Source organism: Hemitrygon akajei, chromosome 3 (assembly GCF_048418815.1).
Source record: "Hemitrygon akajei chromosome 3, sHemAka1.3, whole genome shotgun sequence".
Classification (NCBI taxonomy): domain Eukaryota; kingdom Metazoa; phylum Chordata; class Chondrichthyes; order Myliobatiformes; family Dasyatidae; genus Hemitrygon; species Hemitrygon akajei.
In genome coordinates this window covers 178,010,437-178,034,532 of record NC_133126.1, presented here as the reverse complement: position 1 = coordinate 178,034,532, position 24,096 = coordinate 178,010,437, and the positions used below count along the sequence as shown (strand labels likewise).

At 48.7% G+C, this 24,096-nt stretch overlaps 1 protein-coding gene and 1 pseudogene across 1 annotated transcript in view; one reads left to right on the top strand and one right to left on the bottom strand.

Annotated features, from left to right (window-relative positions):
• The window catches only part of LOC140724424 (uncharacterized), a 145,168-nt gene that overhangs the window by 23,456 nt on the left and 97,616 nt on the right, over positions 1-24,096 (top strand). The gene's annotated exons all lie outside the window — the stretch shown is intronic.
• LOC140725670 (double-stranded RNA-binding protein Staufen homolog 1 pseudogene) lies at positions 761-3,496 on the bottom strand (annotated as a pseudogene).

Below are 24,096 nucleotides of genomic sequence, written 5' to 3'. Positions count from 1 at the left end.
CCCCCTTTTTTTCAGCTTTCACGGGGGACAAGGCAAGGTTGTCCATTAAGTCCTTTGTTACTTAACTTAATATTAGAACCCCTTGCTATCGCTCTTCGTGAACCATAGAACCATAGAACATTACAGCACAGAAACAGGCTTTTTGGCCCTTAAGCTAAAGATATTCATGGGATTCTTGTAAATGAGACCATTCATAAGATTTCTCTTTACGCTGATGATTTACTGGTTTATATATCTAATCTCGAGGAATCTATCCCTGTCTTGCTAAAATTATTTAATGACTTTGGAGATTTTTCAGGATATAAAATAAATTTTTTTTTGCACAAACACCAGTTTTTACTTCTCCATTCCATAGGTAGAGTACATGGGGAGGGAAGTAAGTCCAAAAGTAAAGTAACAATTTTGACGTAGTTTTGTGCTTTACTTGGACAATAAGCAAGATGTTTACTGTATACACTTTGTGTACATCACATGGAACATCAAAGCATTAAAGTACAACACAACATCTTACAATTTACCCTGCACCAAGATGTACAGTAATCTGCATTTTCTGGTATAAGCCAGGTTAAAGATCATATCCAACAATGTAATTTGTTTCCACTATTGAAAATCGCTTTTGTAGAATAAAGTTTAATATAAAAACAAAAATTCCTTCAGTTATTAAAGTAAAAAAAATCTTCTAGATTAAGAATAAACATATTAATCTAGAAGACTGAACACTTAACTCGATATAATTTTTCAAAAATAACAAGAAACAGTTATTATCTACTCAGTTAATTTGGAGTTTCAATTTCTCTTTTTTGAAATAACAAAGAAAATGGAGGCACTCCACTTTTTTTAAACTAACACCAAGTTTTGTTACACCAAAAAGTTTGTTACTGATGGCCAATTCATATCAAATAATTAACTACATAAGTTGGATATGACTTGGATTTTGTTAAGCAACCTTTCAATCGTCATGTAATGTACGTTTGGAGAAGCATCAACAGAAATTCAAAGTTCCAATGAAAAACTAGGATTAAATTTCCTTCATCAAAAAAAATTGAATTAATGTTGAAATGTATACTTTAAAAAGTTAAATAACTTAATGATTTAGGTACCACAGCAAGATTCAAACTGTCGTTCTCTAAACCTGAAGTTACAATGTCATAGGACAGGAAGCATCCGATTTTCACTGGTGCTTGGAGCTTTGGGTCAAAAACAAAAAGCTTTCAGTCAGTGACATCTGGTGTTTGTCCTAAAGTGTTTGAGTTAGCCGGTTTAATGAGAGTGTCTCCATCAATTTCTTGTTTCATGCATACAGCAATTGGTCCATTTCCTGTTCTTGATATTTCTACATTTTGTTGGTCCAGCTCAGACAACAGTTTTAATATATTGAGAGCAGCCATATCATGACAGGATTCAACATCTTTTCCAATTCCATGGCTGATCAGAGGTGGTTGGGAAGAACAGTTTATCAATGACACATACTCGTTTTAGTTGTTTTTTGGGAAGTCTTTATATTGGACCTGCAATGCTTGAACATTAGCTAGAAAGTCCAATTGTTCTGAAGGTCTGGTTAGGGTACTTAGTGGCTTGCGGACTGCAGGGTTATTTTTCAATATAGTTTCTGCAGTTAAAGATGTTCCACCATACAGGAGTTCTCTTGCAATCATTGCAGTAACTGTGGCCATTGCTGGATTTGCTGCAGTTCTGTTGTAATCTTTGGTATGATGCCCTTGATTGACTCCAACAGCCTGTGCTACTTCGAGAACCACGGGTAGAATTCCAGCAGGCAGTTGCTGGTGGCTGGGATAAGGCATTCAAAATTCATCTTCCAGATGCACACACCCATCTTTACCTGGTGCAGTATCTTCTGCAGGGGAATTGGATTCAAAGAAGGTTACTTTCCGTCCTTTAACAGGTTCTTTCAAAGTTGGCTTATCATCAGTTTTCAAAGCCGGTTTAGGTGGCTGAGGCTGAGGAACCTTAAAACCTAAAAGCTCCCACATTTTCTCGGCTGCATTTCGTTTAGCAACTTTTTTATTTGGGCCCATTCCTTCTGCTACTTGATCACCAACTTTGACCCGCATAACAAACTCTCTGAGGCGAGGAAGACCTCGTTCTACCATTAATGTATATTCAGGCTCCTTTTCTTTTTTTGCTTGCTGAATTTGAGCTAGATGGCTGATTGGATTAATTCCTTGCCCATACTCTGGACTTGTCTGTAGCTTTACTATTGATTTAGTTTTCTTTTTTATGCGTGGTTTCACTTTTTCTACAGTGTGGAGCTGTGGAAGTTTCTTCAATTCCTCCAAAACAGCTATTGCAGCAGCTTTCTTAGATATATTCTTACTTTTCCCTTCTCCTTCTGCTGAAAATTCTCCAACCATTACTTTAGTCACAAAACTTTTCATATGAGGAGGACCTCTTTCCTTTATCACTTCAAAGTTGACAGGCATATTTCTTTTCAATGCAATCTCAAAAACTTGGCTTATTTCAGATTTATTGAGATCATCATCATCTGTTTCTTTGCCATTAATGGCTGGTAATTTGGATGGCAGGGTTTCATTTTGCAAAGCTTTGAACGCTTTAGCAGCTGCATCATGTTTAGCAGCCTGCCTGGACCTTCCTTTTCCTTGGAACTGTTGGTTTCCAGTTACTAGTTCAACTTGGTAAGTGACTGGTCCAACAGGAGGGAAAGGGTAAAAATATCTTTGAGGGTAAGCATTATTTCTCAGTATGTTGTAGCTTGGCCTTAATCCAGGATTAATCCTCAATTGGTCTGTAGGTCGGTTTCTTTCCCATTTTCATACACAAGGCATTCAGCTCTACTGTTGGAGTAACACTGTCAGGATTTTTTGAATCATTACGTGGTGGTTGAGGTGGTGATTTTGGGAGACTGGTTTCCACCAAGGCCTTTGCGGCTGCTGCATGCTGAGCCTTTTTAATGCTGCTTCCTTCAGCTTCCCATTGCTGGTCACCAAGAGTCAGCTGCACTGTAAAAACCTTGGCATGAGCTGGACCAAGTTCATTTAAAAGTTTGTACTCTGGTTGAATCTTGTTGAAACGGGCTAACTCATTCACAAGAGACATAGGGGTTTTCTCTTTGGGGTTTGCCATGTTTGAAGGAACTGCAGCTGCAGTGGTGGAAGTAGCAGACACAGAGGGTAAAGCTGAGCTTTGAAGTGGTCTACTTGCACTTTCTGATGCCAGAAAACCGAGGCCAGTAGGAATACTCTGGCCAACAGTGCTACCCATATGAGGCTGAGATAGACTGGAAGATGAGTTATGAACCTGAATCTGAGACATTTCGCACTTCCAATTCATTAACATTTAGGAAGATTAGATTTACAGAAGACTTCAGAGGTATTGGTTAAGATCAGAAATATGCAGGAGCAGGATCTATCTCCTCTCTTCAAAAAGCCAACATGGAGCTGGATTTCTGAAGAAACGAATTAATCCATTCACTGCCAAAGCAGGAGAATGAGCCGCTTCCCCACTACCGACAGACGGCAAACACTAAAGAGAATCGCATATAAAATAAATTATAATAAAAGTGAACTGTTTCCTTTAAATGAATCTGTTTCTACATATGATAATACTCCTTTCAAAGTTATGGATTCCTTTAGATATTTAGGTGTTATAATCACTAAAAAAAATATAAGGATCTATATAAAGCTAATTTTGTTCCCTTGGTAGATTCGATGAAGTATTTATTTAGCAGATGGAGCCCACTTACATTTTTACTTTCTGGTCACATCCATATAATCAAAATGCTGATTTTACTGAAATTTTTATATTTATTTCAGAATATCCCTGTTTTTTTTTACTAAGAAGTTTTTTGATCAGATTGATTCTATTATTTCATCTTTTATTTAAAATGATAAAAAACCAAGAATTAGTAGATGTCACTTACAAAAATTGAAAAAGGATGGAGGTCTTGCTTTGCCTAATTTAAGAATGTATTACTGGGCTGTTAATGTGTGATATATGTCCTTTTGGTTACACTGGGTTGATAAGAACGAGTGGCCAATTTGGGTAGACTTGGAAATGAAAGCTGGAAATGAAAGTTTTATTTAACCTCGTTATTGGGAGCTGCTTTACCTATGCAATTAGCTAAAGATGCTAATTTAAGTTTATACCCTGTGATTAAGTATTCTTTACAAATTTGGCTCCAGTTTCTTAATTTTTTTAATAATCTTAAAAAATTTAAGCTTTGTAGTTTAATTTATTGAAATTATTTTTTAAGCCTTCTTTGAATGATCCAATTTTTTTACTTTGGAAAAATTAAGGTATTAATTCTTTTTTTGATCTATTTAAAAAAGATAGACTGATGTCTTTTGAACAATTACAGGCAGTCCCTGGGTTACATACAAGTTCCGTTCCTGAGTCCGTCTTTAAGTCAGATTTGTACGTAAATTGGAACAAGTACATCTGGTATTATTTAGCGTCAGTTAGTCAAACGTTTGTTTTAGTATATAGTATACATTTTTCCTTTCTATGCATATAATACACTTAAGAAACGTATGTATTCCAGTAATTAAACCACTGCGTTGCTTAGTAATAATTGTAGCTTTCATCGGGGCAGGGCCTTTCACACGTTCCATTATTCTCACTTTATCCGTTATCCTTTAAAATTGTTCCGATCGTTGACTGACTGTAGCCTAATGCTCTTCCAATGACCAATGGTGTTTCACCTCTTTCCAAAAGCTTTATTATTTCCACTTTATTTTCAATCATGATTGCTTCCTGTCACTGGAACAGAAACACTGCGGGCGGCGGGTCCCAGGCTGCGCCGGCTCCCAAGGTCCGCTGGGTCCTAAGGACCACCGCACTGAATTTCCCTGGGTCCGAAAGTCCACCGCACTGAGACAGGTTAAATGGGACAAGTGGGGGTTGTGCTGGATTTGGGTATTTGATCCTCCACAATATTCCACGTGGGAATTTAAACTGGAGGTGGCAGTATTCTTTTTACGAGGTCGAGTTGCGAGCTCGACATCAACCCGGCACGGATGGTACGGGAGTCACTGGATTGACATCAACCCAGCATGGGAGTGTTCTGTCACCAAATCAAACTCGGGAACCTCCGTTCTCCAGCCCGGCGCTGATCTCACTGCGCCACAATCCGACTGGAACGGTGGGGGGGGGGGGGGGGCAGGGTCAGGGTGAATCTTGCTAAGAAAATTTTAAGAAATTTCAAAAGAATGAACGACAGAAAACCATTAGAACCACAATGCCCCCTCTCACCCTCCCCTGCGCAAGCAGCCACAAACATCTACCTCCACTCCCCACCCATTTTGACAAAAAGAATCAACGCCCACCACCCACCAGGCAACAGCAAAACACCCAAAAAGAGACCGTGATGTGCCATCATTGTTCAAATGAATGCAATGTCAGTATTCATTTCAAGAGGAGTAGAAAGTAAAATGTAATCCTCAGGCTTTATAAGGTATTGGTAGACCACATTTGGGGCACTGTGAGCAGATTTTGGGCTCCACATCTAAGAAAGGATGAGATGCTGTTGGAAAGGGTCTAGAGGAGGTTTACAAGAATGATCTCGGGGATGAAAGAGTTAACGTATGAGGAGCATTTGATGGCTCTGGGCTTATATTTGCTGCACAAATCCCTCTCTCACCTAAATGGGGTCAGTGGTGCTGTGAGGATTACATTCCTGGACTTCTCTAGTGCCTTTAACACCATCCAGCCCAAGATCTTAAGGCACAAACTAACGGAGATGGGAGTAGACTCTCACATGGTGGATTGGATAGTGGACTACTTGACAGATAGACCTCAGTATGTGCGGTTGGGAGACTGTAGGTCTGACACGGTGGTCAGCAGCACAGGAGCGCCGCAGGGGAACGTGCTCTCTCCGGTCCTGTTCACCCTGTACGCATCAGACTTCCAATATAACTCGGAGTCCTGCAATGTGCAGAAGTTCGCTGATGACACGGCCATAGTGGGGTGTGTCAGGAATGGACAGGAGGAGGAGTATAGGAAACTGATACAGGACTTTGTGATATGGTGCAACTCAAACTACCTGCGTCTCAATATCACCAAGACCAAGGAGATGGTGGTGGACTTTAGGAGATCTAGGCCTCATATGGAGCCAGTGACCATTAATGGAGAATGTGTGGAGCAGGTTAAGACCTACAAGGATCTGGGAGTACAGTTAGACGAGAAGCTAGACTGGACTGCCAACACAGATGCCTTGTGCAGGAAGGCACAGAGTCGACTGTACTTCCTTAGAAGGTTGGTGTCATTCAATGTTTGTAGTGAGATGCTGAAGATGTTCTATAGGTCAGTTGTGGAGAGCGCCCTCTTCTTTGTGGTGGCGTGTTGGGGAGGCAGCATTAAGAAGAGGGACGCCTCACGACTTAATAAGCTGGTAAGGAAGGCGGGCTCTGTCGTGGGCAAAGTACTGGAGAGTATAACATCAGTAGCAGAGCGAAGGCGCAGAGTAGGCTACGGTCAATTATGGAAAACCCTGAACATCCTCTACATAGCACCATCCAGAGACAGAGAAGCAGTTTCAGCGACAGGTTGCTATCGATGCAATGCTCCTCAGACAGGATGAAGAGATCAATACTCCCCAATGCCATTAGGCTTTACAATTCAACCGCCAGGAGTAAGATATGTTAAAGTGCCGGGGTTAGGACTCAATGTATTTAAGTAAACTACAGTAGATGTCGGATTATAAGCCGCTACTTTTTTCCCACATTTTGAACAGCTTTGAACACTGCGGCCTTTACTACGGTGCGGCTAATGCATGATTTTTTTTCATGCCGCCAAAAACATTTTGCCTCGTAACAGTAGACCAATAAAATTGATGAGTAGTTCACAGTGGTCCAATGAAATTGTACGATAAATCAAGCGCACTTTCACAATTAAATTATTGTAAATCAGTCATTTGTACTCACCCTCATCAACATGGAAAACACTCGAAGAAAAGCATTGTGCTGCCTTTATGGCAGTTATTTAGTTTATAATATTTTCGCTTAGTAATTCATTTTCTAGTTAAAGTTAGAAGTGTTTTAACTATATTTGTTTTCTGTACTACATCGCGGGATGCTATGACGTCACACCCGGTTTCGCCGCGTCTTGTGGGATACCGGTTTGCGATAAACGGGAAGGCGGGGGCGAGCGCATTACGCGAGCGGCATTAGATCTGAGCGAACGCTGCTTTTAAGTTAAAGGCGATCAATAACTTTTCCTGGTAGGCTGCAGTATATATATTTTTTACCAGTCATTAGGAGATATTGGAATGTTGTTCAGTAAAAAAGTATACGCAACGTATATTTAAAAGTAGCCGCGTTACAGGCACGGTTCGAAAAAAAGCATTTGCAATATGTATTTGTTTATGTTACCATATGGATTTAATTAAAAGTTAAAAAATCCTCACGTGTAATATCTTTCTGTGTAAATATCTCATATTACAACGTGGGACACCTGCGGCCGAAAATCCGGTGCGGCCGAAAATCCGGTGCGGCCTGTACAAGTACAAAATTGATTTTCTTTCTAAAATTAGAGCCAGCGGCTTTTAATCAGGTGCGCTCTGTAGTGCGAAATCTACGGTACTTAAGAACTTTTTAAAAGCTATTATTAATGCTTTTTGAGAGAGTGATTTAGATGCATATCATATTTTTACTGAGTTAAGTATTGGATGTAATTAGTTTTGCTACAATAAGTGTATGGGACATTGGAAAAAATGTTGAATTTCCCCATGGGGATGAATAAAGTATCTATCTATCTATCTATACTTACTAGAGTTCAGAAAAATGAAGGGGGACCAAATATTGAAAGGCCAAAACAGAATGGATGTGGAAAAGATGTTTCTATTAGTGTGAGAGTTTAAGACCAGAAAGTACAACCTCAGAATAGAAGGATGTCTCTTTAGAACAGAAATGAGGAGATATTTCTTTAGCCAGACTGGTGAATCTGTAGAATTTGTTGCCACAGATTGCTGAAGAGACCAAGACAAAGGGTATACAATGCAGAGGTTGACATGTTCTTAATTAGTAAGGGTCTCCATGAAGACAGGAGAATGGGTTTGAGATAGAAAATAAACCAGACAAACTCGATGAGCCCCAACTCTTATACTCAGTCCCCCATCCAATGAAGGCAAGCATGCGAAACACCTTCTTCACCACCATGAGCCCTGCGGACCTGTGCACCTGTATTTGGTAATAGTTGTCTTATCTACAGCTGTTAAGCTCTTGTGCTGATTAATCTTGTCAAGTTTATTTTAACTGGCACAGGGTTTTCTGCGTAATGTGATTATTTAATGTGGGCTCCCGATTAGCGCTAATCGTGGGGTCCTTGTGTTTTGAGAATGGTTTGTCACTCGGTTAAGCCACCAATGTTCTATTGGAACTCCTCTGAATAAACTCTTGTTTCTGTCTCCACATGTGAGTCTGTTGTTCTTCTGTACTTGGGTTCCATCATTTGGCAGCACACTCCATGACCATGCCCATAAATGGACCCAGCGGAGGTTGAACAGTGGCTTGGTCATTGGTCAGGGTGGAGATGAGGATGCTTTCTATTCTCGGTGCTTGTCCTGAGGCTACATTCCAATTTTCCTGAGGCTACCCTCCGAGTTTCTCAAGTCCATGTTCTGAACTTCTCCAGTATCCATTCAAGGTTATCAAGGTTTCCTGGGTCTCCCATGGCCCTCCAAGTTTCCAAAGACTATTCCATGTTCCTGAGTTTGATTCAATGTTCTGAATTTGCTTCTATATTCCTGAGTAATATGCAATGTTCCAAGTTATAGGTATTGTTCCCTAGTTAACTAGCCCTGTATCGAGAGCATCAGGTCTGTCTCAGGTTTCCCAGGGCTCCCTGGGCCATCAGATGCTGGACTGAGGGATTAAGGTATTGTCACAAGCCCTGCCAGCCTGTATTTGTTGATTGCTGTCTTATCTAGATCTTACCTGGTCCATCGCACTATCTCTTTAGTCAAGAAAGCACAACAAAATCTCCACTTCCTGAGGAGATGGAGGTGATTGAGGCTACCTGCTCCATTTTAACCAATTTTTACAGGAGCACCATGAGACTGTCCTGACCAGCTACATCACTGCCTGGTATGGAAATTGCATGGTGTCTAACCACAACACCTACAAAGGCTTGCAGGGACCAAGACCCTTCTTCAGGACTGGAAAGGAAAGGGGCAGACGCCAGAATAAAAAGATGGAGGGAGGGGAAGGAGGACAGGCTGGAAGGTGATGGGTGGAAAAGGTAAATGGCTGGAGGAGGAGGATTCTGATAAGAGAGAGTAGACCATGGGAGAGAGGGAAGAATCAGTTAAAATTTATAAACTAACATTTCCTAGCAACTATTTGGGTTTACATGATATGCTTTTAAAATCCAGTTCTATGAAGAAATGAGGGGAAAGTATCGTATATTTGTAATTATCTTTCCCCCTTAGAAACTTGGAATCAGACACAAGTTGAGCTCCCTCAAATTAAAAGCTAACAATTGTTAAAACATGAAACTCTACTCAAAGAATTTGTTCTGATTGTAGAAAATAGAAATCTACAGCACATTACAGGCCCTTTGGCCCACAATGCTGTGCTGACCATGTAACCTACCCTAGAAACTGCTTAGAATTACCCTACTGCATAGCCCTCTATTTTTCTAAGCTCCATGTACCTATCTAAGAGTCTGTCATTGGCAGTGCATTCCATGTACTCACCACTCTCTGTGTAGAAAAACTTACCCCTGACAACCCCTCTGTACCTACTTCCAAGCACCTCCAAACTATGCCTCCTCATGTTAGCCGTTTCAGCCCTGGGAAAAAGCCTCTGGCTATCCACACTATCAATGCCTCTCATCATCTTATACACCTCTATCAGGTCATTGCTCATCCTCCATTGCTCCAAGGAGAAAAGGCCAAGTTCACACAAACTATTCTCATAAGGGATGCTCTCCAATCCAGGCAACATCCTGTAAATCTCCTCTGCATTCACTCTATAGTTGCCACATCCTTCCTGTAGTGAAGTGACCAGAACTGAACACAGTAACTCCAAGTGGGGTCTGACCAAGGTCTTGTATAGCTGTAACAATACCTTACGGCTCTTGTACTCAAACCCGCAGTTGATGAATGCCAATACACCATATGCCTTCTTAACAACACTATCAACCTGCGCAGCAGCTTTGAATGACATGGACATGAACCCCAAGATCTCTCTGATCCTCCACACTGCCAAGAGTCTCACCATTAATACTATATTCTGTCTTCAAATTTGACCTAACAAAGTGAACCACTTCTCAATTATCTGAGTTGAACTCCATCTGCCATTTCTCAGCCCAGTTCTGCATCCTATCAGTGTCCCGCTGTAACCTCTGACAACCTTTCAGACTATCCACAACACTCCCAACCTTTGTGTCATCAGCAAACTTTCTAACCCACCCTTCTACTTCTTCATCAGGTCATTTATAAAAATCACAAAGAGGAGAGGTTCCAGAACTGATCCCTGTGGAATATCACTGGTCATCGAACTCCATGCAGAATACAAACCCTTTACAACCTTTCTTCTCCTTATAGATGCTGCCTGGCCTGCTGTGTTCCACCAGCATTTTGTGTGTGTTGTTTGAATTTCCAGCATCTGCAGATTTCCTCATGTTTGCCCTTTACAACCACCCTTTGTCTACTGTGGGCAAACCAGTTATGGATCCACAAAGTCAGGTTTCCTTGGATCCCATGCCTCCTTACTTTCAGAATGAGTCTTGCACAGAATCAGAAACAGGGTTATTATCACCAGCATGTGATGTGAAATTTGTTAACTTAGCAGCAGCAGTTCAATGCAATACATAATCTAGCAGAGAGAGAAAAAAATAATTAAAAAACAAGAAATATGATAAACAAGAATATCAATTACGTATATTGAATAGATTATTTAAAAATGTGCAAAAACAGAAACACTGTTTATTAAAAAAAAGTGAGGAAGTGTCCAAAGATTCAATGACCATTTAGGAATTGGATGGCCTAGGGGAAGAAGCTGTTTCTGAATAGCTGAGTATGTGCCTTCAGGTTTCTGTATCTCCTAACTGATGGTAACAGTGAGAAAAGGGCATACCCTGGGTGCTGGAGGTCTTTAATAATGGACGCTGCCTTTCTGAGATACCGCTCCCTAAAGATGTCCTGGGTACTTTGTAGGCTAGTACCCAATATGGAGCTGACTAGATTTACAACCTTCTGTAGCTTCTTTCAGTCCTGTGCAGTAGCCCCTCCATACCAGACAGTGATGCAGCCTGTCAGAATGCTCGCCACTGTACAACTATAGAAGTTTTTGAGTGTATTTGTTGACATGGCAAATCTCTTCAAACTCCTAATAAAGTATAGCTGCTGTCTTGCCTTCTTTATAACTACATCAATATGTTGGGACCAGGTTAGATCCTCAGAGATCTTGACACCCAGGAACTTGAAGCTGCTCACTCTCTCCACTTCTGATCCCTCTATGAGGATTTGTATGTGTTCCTTCATCTTACCCTTCCTGAAGTTCACAGTCGGCTCTTTTGTCTTACTGACATTGAGTGCCAGGTTGTTGCTGCGGCACCACTCCACTAGTTGGCATATCTCACTTCTGTACACCCTCTCGTCACCATCTGAGGTTCTACCAACAATGGTTGTATCATCAGCAGATGTATAGATGGTATTTGAGCTATGCCTAGCCACACAGTCATGTGTAGAGCAGTGGGCTAAGCACACACCCCTGAGGTGCACCAGTGTTGATCATAGTGAGGAGGTATGTTATCACCAATCTGCACAGATTGTGGTCTTCCAGTTAGGAAGTTGAGGATCCAATTGCAGAGGGAGGTACAGAGGCCCAGGTTCTGCAACTTCTCAATCAGGGTTGTGGGAACGATGGTATTAAATGCTGAGCTACAGTCAATGAACAGCATCCTGACGTAGATGCTTGTGTTGTCTAGGTGGTCTAAAACCACGTGGCTCCTGTTGATCAGCTCCTCGCTTATCCTAACAAGCCGAAGGTCATCGAGCTGCAGCTCCATTTCCCTAACTCTGTCTCTAAGGAGCTGCAGCTCGATGCACCTGGTGATGATGTGGCCATCGGGGGCAGGAAATCTCCCGGTTATCCCACATCAGACACCAAGAGATGGAAACTGGCCTTGCGGTCATAACCACTGTTCTTAAGTTAGAGGAAAAAGGAGATGTAAAAGTAACTGCTGAAAGAAGCTCGCTTTTTAAATCTTCTCAGCGACCTTGCATGATGACGTGCTACTGCGTCTGTGCATTTTTCCCAATTGAATTGATTATTTCAATTGGAATTTCACCAAAGCAAAGAAAAAATCCTTTTATATCCTTTCCTATTCTATTAGGGATATGTCATTTTGTCTTATAATATTGACTTTAACCAAGGCTTTTGAAGGAGTGTGAAATCTCCATACGATTTATTAAAGCTAATGATAGCCATTTTGTCAGTGGGATGTGGGTACTGTTGGCAAAGCCAGCAAGTGCCCCTGAAAATGTACTTGTGTGTTGCCTTCTTCAGCTGTTGTAGTCTCTCAGATGAAGGTATTCCTACAGGTCTTGGATAGTGAGTTCCAGGATTTACATCCAGCATTGGCAGTGGGGTAGTGGTGAATTTCCATTTCAGAATGCTCAGTGACATAGATGTTCTGACATTCTGCTAAGCTGGCTTCTCGTGTGCTTTCAAGTTGCAGAGATCTTAGGTTTAGGAGGTGCAGTCAGGGCAGGTTGGTAAGTTGGTGTATCACATCAACAAGGTAAGAATGCACAAAAAGAAGCCAGCCATGAGTTTATTGCACCATTCATAGAACATAGAACAGTACAGACCCTTCAGCCCACAATGTTATGTTGACCCTTAACTCTACTCCAGGATCAATCTGACCCTTCTGTCCCACAAAGCCCTCCATTTTTCTATCATCCATGTGCCTATCTAAGAATCTCTTAAATGTCCCTAATGTATCACCACCCCAACAATGCATTTCATGCACTTGTCACTCTGTAAAAAAGTACCTCTGATATTCTACTTCCTGCACTTTCTTCCAATCACCTTAAAATTATGCCCTGTCATATTAGCTATGTCTACCCTGGGAAAAAGGTGCTGGTTGGTCACTCTGTCAATGCTTCTTATTATCTTATACACATCTATCAAATCACCTCTCATCCTCCTTTACCTGAAAGAGAAAAGCCCAAGATTGCTCAACATTTCTTCATAAGACATTCCCTCTAGTCCAGACAGCATCCTGGCAAATCTCCTCTGCATGGTCTCTAAAGGTTCCACGCCCTCCCTTTAATGAACCAACCAGAACTGAACATACTACTACTACAAGTGTGGTCTAACCAGAGTTTTAGAGAGCTATAACATTACTTCATGCCTCTTGAATTCAGTCCCCAAGGAATGAGGGCCAACAAACCATATACCATCTTATCCAGCCTATCAACTTGCATGGCAACTTTGGGGAATCTATGGACGTGGATCACAAGTTCCCTCTGTTCCTGCACACGCTAAGGATCCTGTCATTAACCCTGAACCCTCTCTTCAGATTTGATCTTCCAAAGTGAATCACTTCATACTTTTCTGGACTGAACTCCATTTGTCACTTCTCAGCCCAGCTCTGCCTCCTGACAATGTCCTGTTGCAACCTATCCACAACACCAACATTTGTGTCATCTGCAAACTTTCTAATCCACCCTTCCACTTCCTCATCCAAGTCATTTTAAAAATCTCAAAGAGCAAGGGTCCCAGAGCAGATCCCTGTGGAACACCACTGGTCACCAATCTCCAGGCAGAATACATTTCCTCTCTTACCACTCTGGGCCATCTATGGGCAAGCCATTTCTGAATCCCTGCAGCCATGCTCTCCTGGCTCTCATGCCTCTTGACTTTCTGAATGAACCTACCATAGGGAACCTTATCGAATTCCTTTCTAAAATCCATATATACCACATCCACTGCTCTATCTTCATCATCTGTTACATCACCTCCTCGGAGAATTCATTCAGGCTCATGAGGCATGACTTACCCCTCAATAAACCATGCTGGCTAACCTTAATCAGGCTACACATCTCCAAATGCTCGTAAATCCTGCCTCTAAGAACCCTCTCCGATAGGTTGCTCACCACTGATGTAACATTTGCAGATGTATTATCTCCACAATTACCCAACTCCCCTTATTAAACAAAGGAATAATGTTTGCCCCCTCCAGTTGTCTGGCACTACCCCTATGGCTAGTGACACTGCAAACACCATGGACAAAGGTGCAGCAATCTCTTTATTTGCCTCCCATAGTGCCGATACTACTGGCCCAGAGCGCAGCCGGCGAGAAACAATGCTACTGGCCCAGAGCGCAGCCGGCGAGAAACAATGCTACTGGCCCGGAGCGTGGCCGGCGAGAAACAATGCTACTGGCCCGGAGCGTGGCCGGCGGAAAGTGACGATACTACTGGCCCGGAGCGTGGCCGGCGGAAAGTGACGATACTACTGGCCCGGAGCGTGGCCGGCGAGAAACAATCCTACTGGCCTGGAGCGTGGCCAGTGGAAAGTGCCGATACTACTGGCCCGGAGCGCGGCCGGCGGAAAGTACCGATACTACTGGCCCGGAGCGCGGCCGGCAGAAAGTGCTGATACTACTGGCCCGGAGCGTGGCCAGTGGAAAGTGCTGATACTACTGGCCCGGAGCGCGGCCGGCGAAACCGCCGATACTACTGGCCCAGAGCGCAGCCGGCAAAAAACAATGCTACTGGCCCAGAGCGTGGCCGGCGGAAAGTGCCGATACTACTGGCCCAGAGCGCAGCCGGCGAGAAACAATGCTACTGGCCCGGAGCGTGGCCGGCGGAAAGTGCCGATACTACTGGCCCAGAGCGTGGCCGGCGGAAAGTGCCGATACTACTGGCCCGGAGCGTGGCCGGCGGAAAGTGACGATACTACTGGCCCGGAGCATGGCCGGCGGAAAGTGACGATACTACTGGCCCGGAGCGTGGCCGGCGGAAAGTGCCGATACTACTGGCCCGGAGCGTGGCCAGCGGAAAGTGACGATACTACTGGCCCGGAGCGTGGGCGGCGGAAAGTGACTATACTACTGGCCCGGAGCGTGGCCGGCGGAAAGTGCCGATACTACTGGCCCAGAGCGTGGCCGGCGGAAAGTGACGATACTACTGGCCCAGAGCGCAGCCGGCGAGAAACAATGCTACTGGCCCGGAGCGTGGCCGGCGGAAAGTGCCGATACTACTGGCCCAGAGCGCAGCCGGCGAGAAACAATGCTACTGGCCCGGAGCGTGGCCGGCGGAAAGTGACGATACTACTGGCCCGGAGCGTGGCCGGCGGAAAGTGACGATACTACTGGCCCGGAGCGTGGCCGGCGGAAAGTGACGATACTACTGACCCGGAGCGTGGCCGGCGGAAAGTGACGATACTACTGGCCCGGAGCGTGGCCGGCGGAAAGTGCCGATACTACTGGCCCGGAGCGTGGCCGGCGGAAAGTGACGATACTACTGGCCCGGAGCGTGGCCGGCGGAAAGTGCCGATACTACTGGCCCGGAGCGTGGCCGGCGGAAAGTGCCGATGCTACTGGCCCGGAGCGTGGCCGGCGGAAAGTGCCGATACTACTGGCCGGGAGCGTGGCCGGCGGAAAGTGCCGATGCTACTGGCCCGGAGCGTGGCCGGCGGAAAGTGCCGATGCTACTGGCCCGGAGCGTGGCCGGCGGAAAGTGACGATACTACTGGCCCGGAGCGTGGCCGGCGGAAAGTGCCGATACTACTGGCCCGGAGCGTGGCCGGCGGAAAGTGCCGATACTACTGGCCCGGAGCGTGGCCGGCGGAAAGTGCCGATACTACTGGCCCGGAGCGTGGCCGGCGGAAAGTGCCGATACTACTGGCCCGGAGCGTGGCCGGCGGAAAGTGCCGATACTACTGACCCGGAGCGTGGCCGGCGGAAAGTGCCGATACTACTGACCCGGAGCGTGGCCGGCGGAAAGTGCCGATACTACTGGCCCGGAGCGTGGCCGGCGGAAAGTGCCGATACTACTGGCCCGGAGCGTGGCCGGCGAAAAGTGCCGATACTACTGGCCCGGAGCGTGGCCGGCGGAAAGTGCCGATACTACTGGCCCGGAGCGTGGCCGGCGGAAAGTGCCGATACTACTGGCCCGGAGCGTGGCCGGCGGAAAGTGCCGATACTACTGACCCGGAGCGTGGCCGGCGGAAAGTGCCGATACTACTGGCCCGGAGCGTGGCCGGCGGAAAGTGCCGATACTACTGGCCCGGAGCGTGGCCGGCGGAAAGTGCCGATACTACTGGCCCGGAGCGTGGCCGGCGGAAAGTGCCGATACTACTGGCCCGGAGCGTGGCCGGCGGAAAGTGCCGATACTACTGGCCCGGAGCGTGGCCGGCGGAAAGTGCCGATACTACTGGCCCGGAGCGTGGCCGGCGGAAAGTGCCGATACTACTGGCCCGGAGCGTGGCCGGCGGAAAGTGCCGATACTACTGGCCCGGAGCGTGGCCGGCGGAAAGTGCCGATACTACTGGCCCGGAGCGTGGCCGGCGGAAAGTGCCGATACTACTGGCCCGGAGCGTGGCCGGCGGAAAGTGCCGATACTACTGGCCCGGAGCGTGGCCGGCGGAAAGTGCCGATACTACTGGCCCGGAGCGTGGCCGGCGGAAAGTGCCGATACTACTGGCCCGGAGCGTGGCCGGCGGAAAGTGACGATACTACTGGCCCGGAGCGTGGCCGGCGGAAAGTGACGATACTACTGGCCCGGAGCGTGGCCGGCGGAAAGTGACGATACTACTGGCCCGGAGCGTGGCCGGCGGAAAGTGACGATACTACTGGCCCGGAGCGTGGCCGGCGGAAAGTGCCGATACTACTGGCCCGGAGCGTGGCCGGCGGAAAGTGCCGATACTACTGGCCCGGAGCGTGGCCGGCGGAAAGTGCCGATACTACTGGCCCGGAGCGTGGCCGGCGGAAAGTGCCGATACTACTGGCCCGGAGCGTGGCCGGCGGAAAGTGCCGATACTACTGGCCGGGAGCGTGGCCGGCGGAAAATGCCGATACTTCTGGCCCGGAGCGTGGCCGGCGGAAAGTGCCGATACTACTGGCCCGGAGCGTGGCCGGCGGGAAGTGCCGATGCTACTGGCCCGGAGCATGGCCGGCGGGAAGTGCCGATACTACTGGCCGGGAGCGTGGCCGGCGGAAAATGCCGATACTTCTGGCCCGGAGCGTGGCCGGCGGAAAGTGCCGATACTACTGGCCCGGAGCGTGGCCGGCGGAAAGTGACGATACTACTGGCCCGGAGCGTGGCCGGCGGAAAGTGCCAATACTACTGGCCCGGAGCGTGGCCGGCGGAAAGTACCGATACTACTGGCCCGGAGCGCGGCCGGCGGAAAGTACCGATACTACTGGCCCGGAGCGCGGCCGGCAGAAAGTGCTGATACTACTGGCCCGGAGCGTGGCCAGTGGAAAGTGCTGATACTACTGGCCCGGAGCGCGGCCGGCGAAACCGCCGATACTACTGGCCCAGAGCGCAGCCGGCAAAAAACAATGCTACTGGCCCAGAGCGTGGCCGGCGGAAAGTGCCGATACTACTGGCCCAGAGCGCAGCCAGCGAGAAACAATGCTACTGGCCCGGAGCGTGGCCGGCGGAAAGTGCCGATACTACTGGCCCAGAGCGTGGCCGGCGGAAAGTGCCGATACTACTGGCCCGGAGCGTGGCCGGCGGAAAGTGACGATACTACTGGCCCGGAGCATGGCCGGCGGAAAGTGACGATACTACTGGCCTGGAGCGTGGCCGGCGGAAAGTGCCGATACTACTGGCCCGGAGCGTGGCCGGCGGAAAGTGACGATACTACTGGCCCGGAGCGTGGCTGGCGGAAAGTGACTATACTACTGGCCCGGAGCGTGGCCGGCGGAAAGTACCGATACTACTGGCCCGGAGCGCGGCCGGCGGAAAGTACCGATACTACTGGCCCGGAGCGCGGCCGGCAGAAAGTGCTGATACTACTGGCCCGGAGCGTGGCCAGTGGAAAGTGCTGATACTACTGGCCCGGAGCGCGGCCGGCGAAACCGCCGATACTACTGGCCCAGAGCGCAGCCGGCAAAAAACAATGCTACTGGCCCAGAGCGTGGCCGGCGGAAAGTGCCGATACTACTGGCCCAGAGCGCAGCCAGCGAGAAACAATGCTACTGGCCCGGAGCGTGGCCGGCGGAAAGTGCCGATACTACTGGCCCAGAGCGTGGCCGGCGGAAAGTGCCGATACTACTGGCCCGGAGCGTGGCCGGCGGAAAGTGACGATACTACTGGCCCGGAGCATGGCCGGCGGAAAGTGACGATACTACTGGCCTGGAGCGTGGCCGGCGGAAAGTGCCGATACTACTGGCCCGGAGCGTGGCCGGCGGAAAGTGACGATACTACTGGCCCGGAGCGTGGCTGGCGGAAAGTGACTATACTACTGGCCCGGAGCGTGGCCGGCGGAAAGTGCCGATACTACTGGCCCAGAGCGTGGCCGGCGGAAAGTGACGATACTACTGGCCCAGAGCGCAGCCGGCGAGAAACAATGCTACTGGCCCGGAGCGTGGCCGGCGGAAAGTGCCGATACTACTGGCCCAGAGCGCAGCCGGCGAGAAACAATGCTACTGGCCCGGAGCGTGGCCGGCGGAAAGTGACGATACTACTGGCCCGGAGCGTGGCCGGCGGAAAGTGACGATACTACTGGCCCGGAGCGTGGCCGGCGGAAAGTGACGATACTACTGACCCGGAGCGTGGCCGGCGGAAAGTGACGATACTACTGACCCGGAGCGTGGCCGGCGGAAAGTGACGATACTACTGGCCCGGAGCGTGGCCGGCGGAAAGTGCCGATACTACTGGCCCGGAGCGTGGCCGGCGGAAAGTGCCGATACTACTGGCCCGGAGCGTGGCCGGCGGAAAGTGCCGATACTACTGGCCCGGAGCGTGGCCGGCGGAAAGTGCCGATACTACTGACCCGGAGCGTGGCCGGCGGAAAGTGCCGATACTACTGACCCGGAGCGTGGCCGGCGGAAAGTGCCGATACTACTGGCCCGGAGCGTGGCCGGCGGAAAGTGCCGATACTACTGGCCCGGAGCGTGGCCGGCGGAAAGTGCCGATACTACTGGCCCGGAGCGTGGCCGGCGGAAAGTGCCGATACTACTGGCCCGGAGCGTGGCCGGCGGAAAGTGCCGATACTACTGGCCCGGAGCGTGGCCGGCGGAAAGTGCCGATACTACTGGCCCGGAGCGTGGCCGGCGGAAAGTGACGATACTACTGGCCCGGAGCGTGGCCGGCGGAAAGTGCCGATACTACTGGCCCGGAGCGTGGCCGGCGGAAAGTGCCGATACTACTGGCCCGGAGCGTGGCCGGCGGAAAGTGCCGATACTACTGGCCCGGAGCGTGGCCGGCGGAAAGTGCCGATACTACTGGCCCGGAGCGTGGCCGGCGGAAAGTGCCGATACTACTGGCCCGGAGCGTGGCCGGCGGAAAGTGACGATACTACTGGCCCGGAGCGTGGCCGGTGGAAAGTGCCGATACTACTGGCCCGGAGCGTGGCCGGCGGAAAGTGACGATACTACTGGCCCGGAGCGTGGCCGGCGGAAAATGCCGATACTTCTGGCCCGGAGCGTGGCCGGCGGAAAGTGCCGATACTACTGGCCCGGAGCGTGGCCGGCGGAAAGTGACGATACTACTGGCCCGGAGCGTGGCCGGCGGAAAGTACCGATACTACTGGCCCGGAGCGTGGCCGGCGGAAAGTGACGATACTACTGGCCCGGAGCGTGGCCGGCGGAAAGTGCCGATACTACTGGCCCGGAGCGTGGCCGGCGGAAAGTGACGATACTACTGGCCCGGAGCGTGGCCGGCGGAAAGTGCCGATACTACTGGCCCGGAGCGTGGCCGGCGGAAAGTGCCGATACTACTGGCCCGGAGCGTGGCCGGCGGAAAGTGCCGATACTACTGGCCCGGAGCGTGGCCGGCGGAAAGTGCCGATACTACTGGCCCGGAGCGTGGCCGGCGGAAAGTGCCGATACTACTGGCCCGGAGCGTGGCCGGCGGAAAGTGCCGATACTACTGGCCCGGAGCGTGGCCGGCGGAAAGTGACGATACTACTGGCCCGGAGCGTGGCCGGCGGAAAGTGCCGATACTACTGGCCCGGAGCGTGGCCGGCGGAAAGTGCCGATACTACTGGCCCGGAGCGTGGCCGGCGGAAAGTGCCGATACTACTGGCCCGGAGCGTGGCCGGCGGAAAGTGCCGATACTACTGGCCCGGAGCGTGGCCGGCGGAAAATGCCGATACTTCTGGCCTGGAGCGTGGCCGGCGGAAAGTGCCGATGCTACTGGCCTGGAGCGTGGCCGGCGGAAAGTGCCAATACTACTGCCCTGGATCGCGGACAGATGGGCGCCGCCTCTGAACATGTTTAGCACAACGAATGTTCGTGGGGAACCCGGTGCTAAAATATTCGCAGTCCTGCTCAGGGTTTCATAGGTAGCAGAGCAGCTACCCCGCTGCGATCTACTGAAACAAACTTTTGTTGGCCGATAGATCCTACAAGGGGGGGGCGGGTGCGCGTCCTGTCGCACTCCTCGCTTGGTCAGTCACTCTCTCTGGACTGCGACCGCCGCAGCTCCAGCATGGGGACCTCCGGCCCTTACCTTGTCCTCTCACCCCACCCACGACCAGCCGCACTTGGCTAAGGTGGCTGGCAGCGGGCGGGCGGGAGGCTGTCTAATGAGGCAATGAAGCACTGAAAACTGCTCTGGTACCCTGAGTCCAAGCACCCCGCACTTAAAGACAAACCCGTTGAGTTTTGTCAGCGGAAAAAATGTGAGCAAGTGGGACAAAAGCTAAGTGCTGAGAGCCACGAAAACTAAATTGCGGAATAGACTGGACATAAGGAACCTGCTTCGAGTATTGCTGTATTCCCTTCATGTTTAACAACCCCCCCCCACCCCCCCGTCGGCCGGTCTGCAAGAATGTTGTCAATATTAAACTGGTCCACGGTCCAAAAAAGAGTGGGTACCCCTGGTGTTTATACATTATTTCTACTTCCAGGTTGCGGGGTTTTACTTCTGGTCTTTTCTGCCTGGTGCGCATGCGTGTAACTAATCGATCTGGGGTCAATCTTGTCTTTCACTCAGGCCAAGGTAGGGGATCTTGGGCTTAAAAAGGTTGGTGACCACTAATCTACATGTTTAAAAGTTTGTCAATCCTGGCATCGACTGTACTCTATAATGTGGCAATCAATGCCCCGTAGAGTATAGGATTCTGGAGTCCTGATCCTCTGGGTAACAACATTTTCCTTTTCAGCATGGGCTCTCCAGCTGAAGGAAACAGATCTGTCACTTCAAACTTACACTGAGTATGGACCATCTGTTCATAAGGTAGCCCTCTTATCACAGAAATTACTCCAACATGTTATTGTAACAGCACCCGTAAATGTAGGCAAGCTTTGACGGTGCTTAATGTTTCACGTTCGAAACACCTGTGCTCGCTCTGTCATGCTATTTGATCACTAGAGGTGATGACTGTACAACTACATCTCTGAAGGAATTTTTTTTTAACAGAGAAGAAATGGGATAATCCTTTGGAGATGAAAGTAAAAATATTGTACATTCACAAAATTAACTGAACTAAATTTACCATTTTCATATTTACAAGTTTGACCTAGAACTATGCAGGAACAGGGGCTACAACCCAGAATATTGAAGCCAGGCTGATTAAATTAACAATTAAACACTTCACTAATCCTTTCTGTCTGCACAATGTCCACATCAAGATTCAGTATTCAGATTTATTTATCATGTATATATCGAAGCAGTCAGTGGAATGTGTCGTTTGCATTAACAAGCAGCAGTGCTGGGGACAGTCTGCTAGTGTTGCCACACAATCTGGTGCCAACATAGTATGCCCATAATGCCCATCAGCACTGAACACAAAACAGAACAAAGCAACAACAGTAAACCAGCCCCGTTCCTCCCTCCCACACAGACACACACCCACATACACAGTCCTCCAACCCCAGGACCGCCTCCAGCGGACGCCGACTTCGGCTCGCAGACATTGGGCATTGCCTTCCCCAGCGGACTCGCACAGATTCACAGACTCGCAGTTCCGGCCACTCGGCCTCAGCTTCTGAACTTCTGATCTAACCTCGGCTTCAACCCCAGGATCTTCTGATCACCAAACTACGCCTTGAACTCCGGGCTCGCCAATGATGAGACCCCGAGCACTAGCCCTCGAACTTCAGTCTCACCGATTCAGCTGCCAGCGGGATCATCGGACTTCACTCCTCCAGATTACATGGAAGTCCAACTCCAGAGCCTGCCGACAAGTCGCTGACCCTGGAGGGGCCAGCAGCCCTCGTCCACACTGGTGTGCCAGCCAATCTCGGACCACAGATAGCTCATAGACTCCTAGCTGACCTCTAATTCCCCCACATCCATGTCCCTAAATTCTAACCTAACTCCCCTCACTGTCCCCCAAAGTATCATTATAAACCTAGATCTGAGCTGCGACATTGACAGAGACCATAGGTCAGTGGCATCCTGAAAAGTAATCCCTCATTACACATAGAATTGTCTATCTAAGAGCCTGTATTGTATTTCCCTCGACTACCTCTCCTGTCAGCGCTGCCCAGCCACCTACTGTTCTCTTTGTTTTAAAAAAGACTTGGCCCTCACCTGAAATATATCTGCCTGCCTTAAATCTACCTGCTAATTTCCTTGCTCACTGTGAATGAAGCAGTTCAGTTTGCACTGGGGTATCAGCAGTAGGTGACACTCCAATATCAGTTTCAGGAAAGGTGAGGAATCCTTTAGTTCCCACGTGTACTCACTTGGTTGAGCTGACTCCAGCAATGTTTGATGTCTTGTTGTGGTCTTGCTAATGCTTTGCGACTACCCAAACATAACTTTGGCACAGTCAGTAATTCATCCTGATGCTCAGCTTCCCCAAACTGGAAAAAGTTCAGTATCGCCGAGTGGAAAATTGTGCCCAGAGGCTCAGACAACCTGTTGCTCTTTCTGCTTCACTCGCTTGGAACACAGTAGCACTTTTCGGTTTTCATCCTGTGGTAAACTACATATACCTGTCTGGACTGCTCCTGTGGCTCCACCCACAGACCTTCTTACGTCTCAGAGTGATTTATTGATGGTGCATCACATCCAGCCACGTTCCACCAGCACATCAGTGGGCGCCTGCATGTGGTGTATTCCACTTGTGAAATGAGAAGCGTATTTTGCTCTTCAGTTTTCTCAGTCACTTCTGGCAACCTGTGTGAGCCTGCGTGAAGTGGAACTGTGCACAGAAACTTAATTAGAGGTGGTCAGAGTGTCTTTAGTCATTGGAGATCATGTCTAGGAACTTACAGAGCCGTAGATGTACAGAGCATTACAGCACAGAAACAGGCTCTTCAGCCCGTTAAGTTCATTCCGTACTGTTATCCTGCCTAGTCCCATTGACCCACACCTGGATTGTACCCCTACGTGCCCCTCACGTACATGTAGTTATCCAAACCTCTCTTCAATATTGAAATCAAACCCAGATCCACCATTTCTGCTGGCAGCTCGTTCTACACTCTCACCAACCTCTGAGTGAAGAAGTTCTCCCTCATGTCTCCCTTAACCATTTCACCTTTGAACCTTAACCTATGACTTACAGTTCTAGCCTCATCAGCGGGAAAATCCTGCTTACATTTACCCCATTGACACCCCTCATGATATCTATCAAATCTCCCCTCGTTCTGCTACACTCCAGGGAACTTGAGGTTTTTGTTTTTGATGAGCTGGCCAAGAAGGGTGATATGGGCAGGGCGTGGTTTCTATGGACTTCATTGAGGCTTTTGATAAGGTTCTATCTGTATGGTAGGCTGCACTGAATGGCTAGATCAAGTGGAATTCTAGGAGAGTTGGCTAAGTAGATACATAACTGGCTTGATGTTAGAAAGCATGAGGTGATGGTAGAAGATTGTTTCTTGGTCTGTGGCCAGTGGTGGTCTTGGGCTGGTGCTGGGCCCATTGCTATTTGTCATCTATATCAGCGATTCAGATGAGAATGTGCAAGGTATGGTTAGGAAGGCTACGTCCACACTAGACTGGATAAATCTGTAACCGAAGATTTTTTTTCTTTGTTTTGA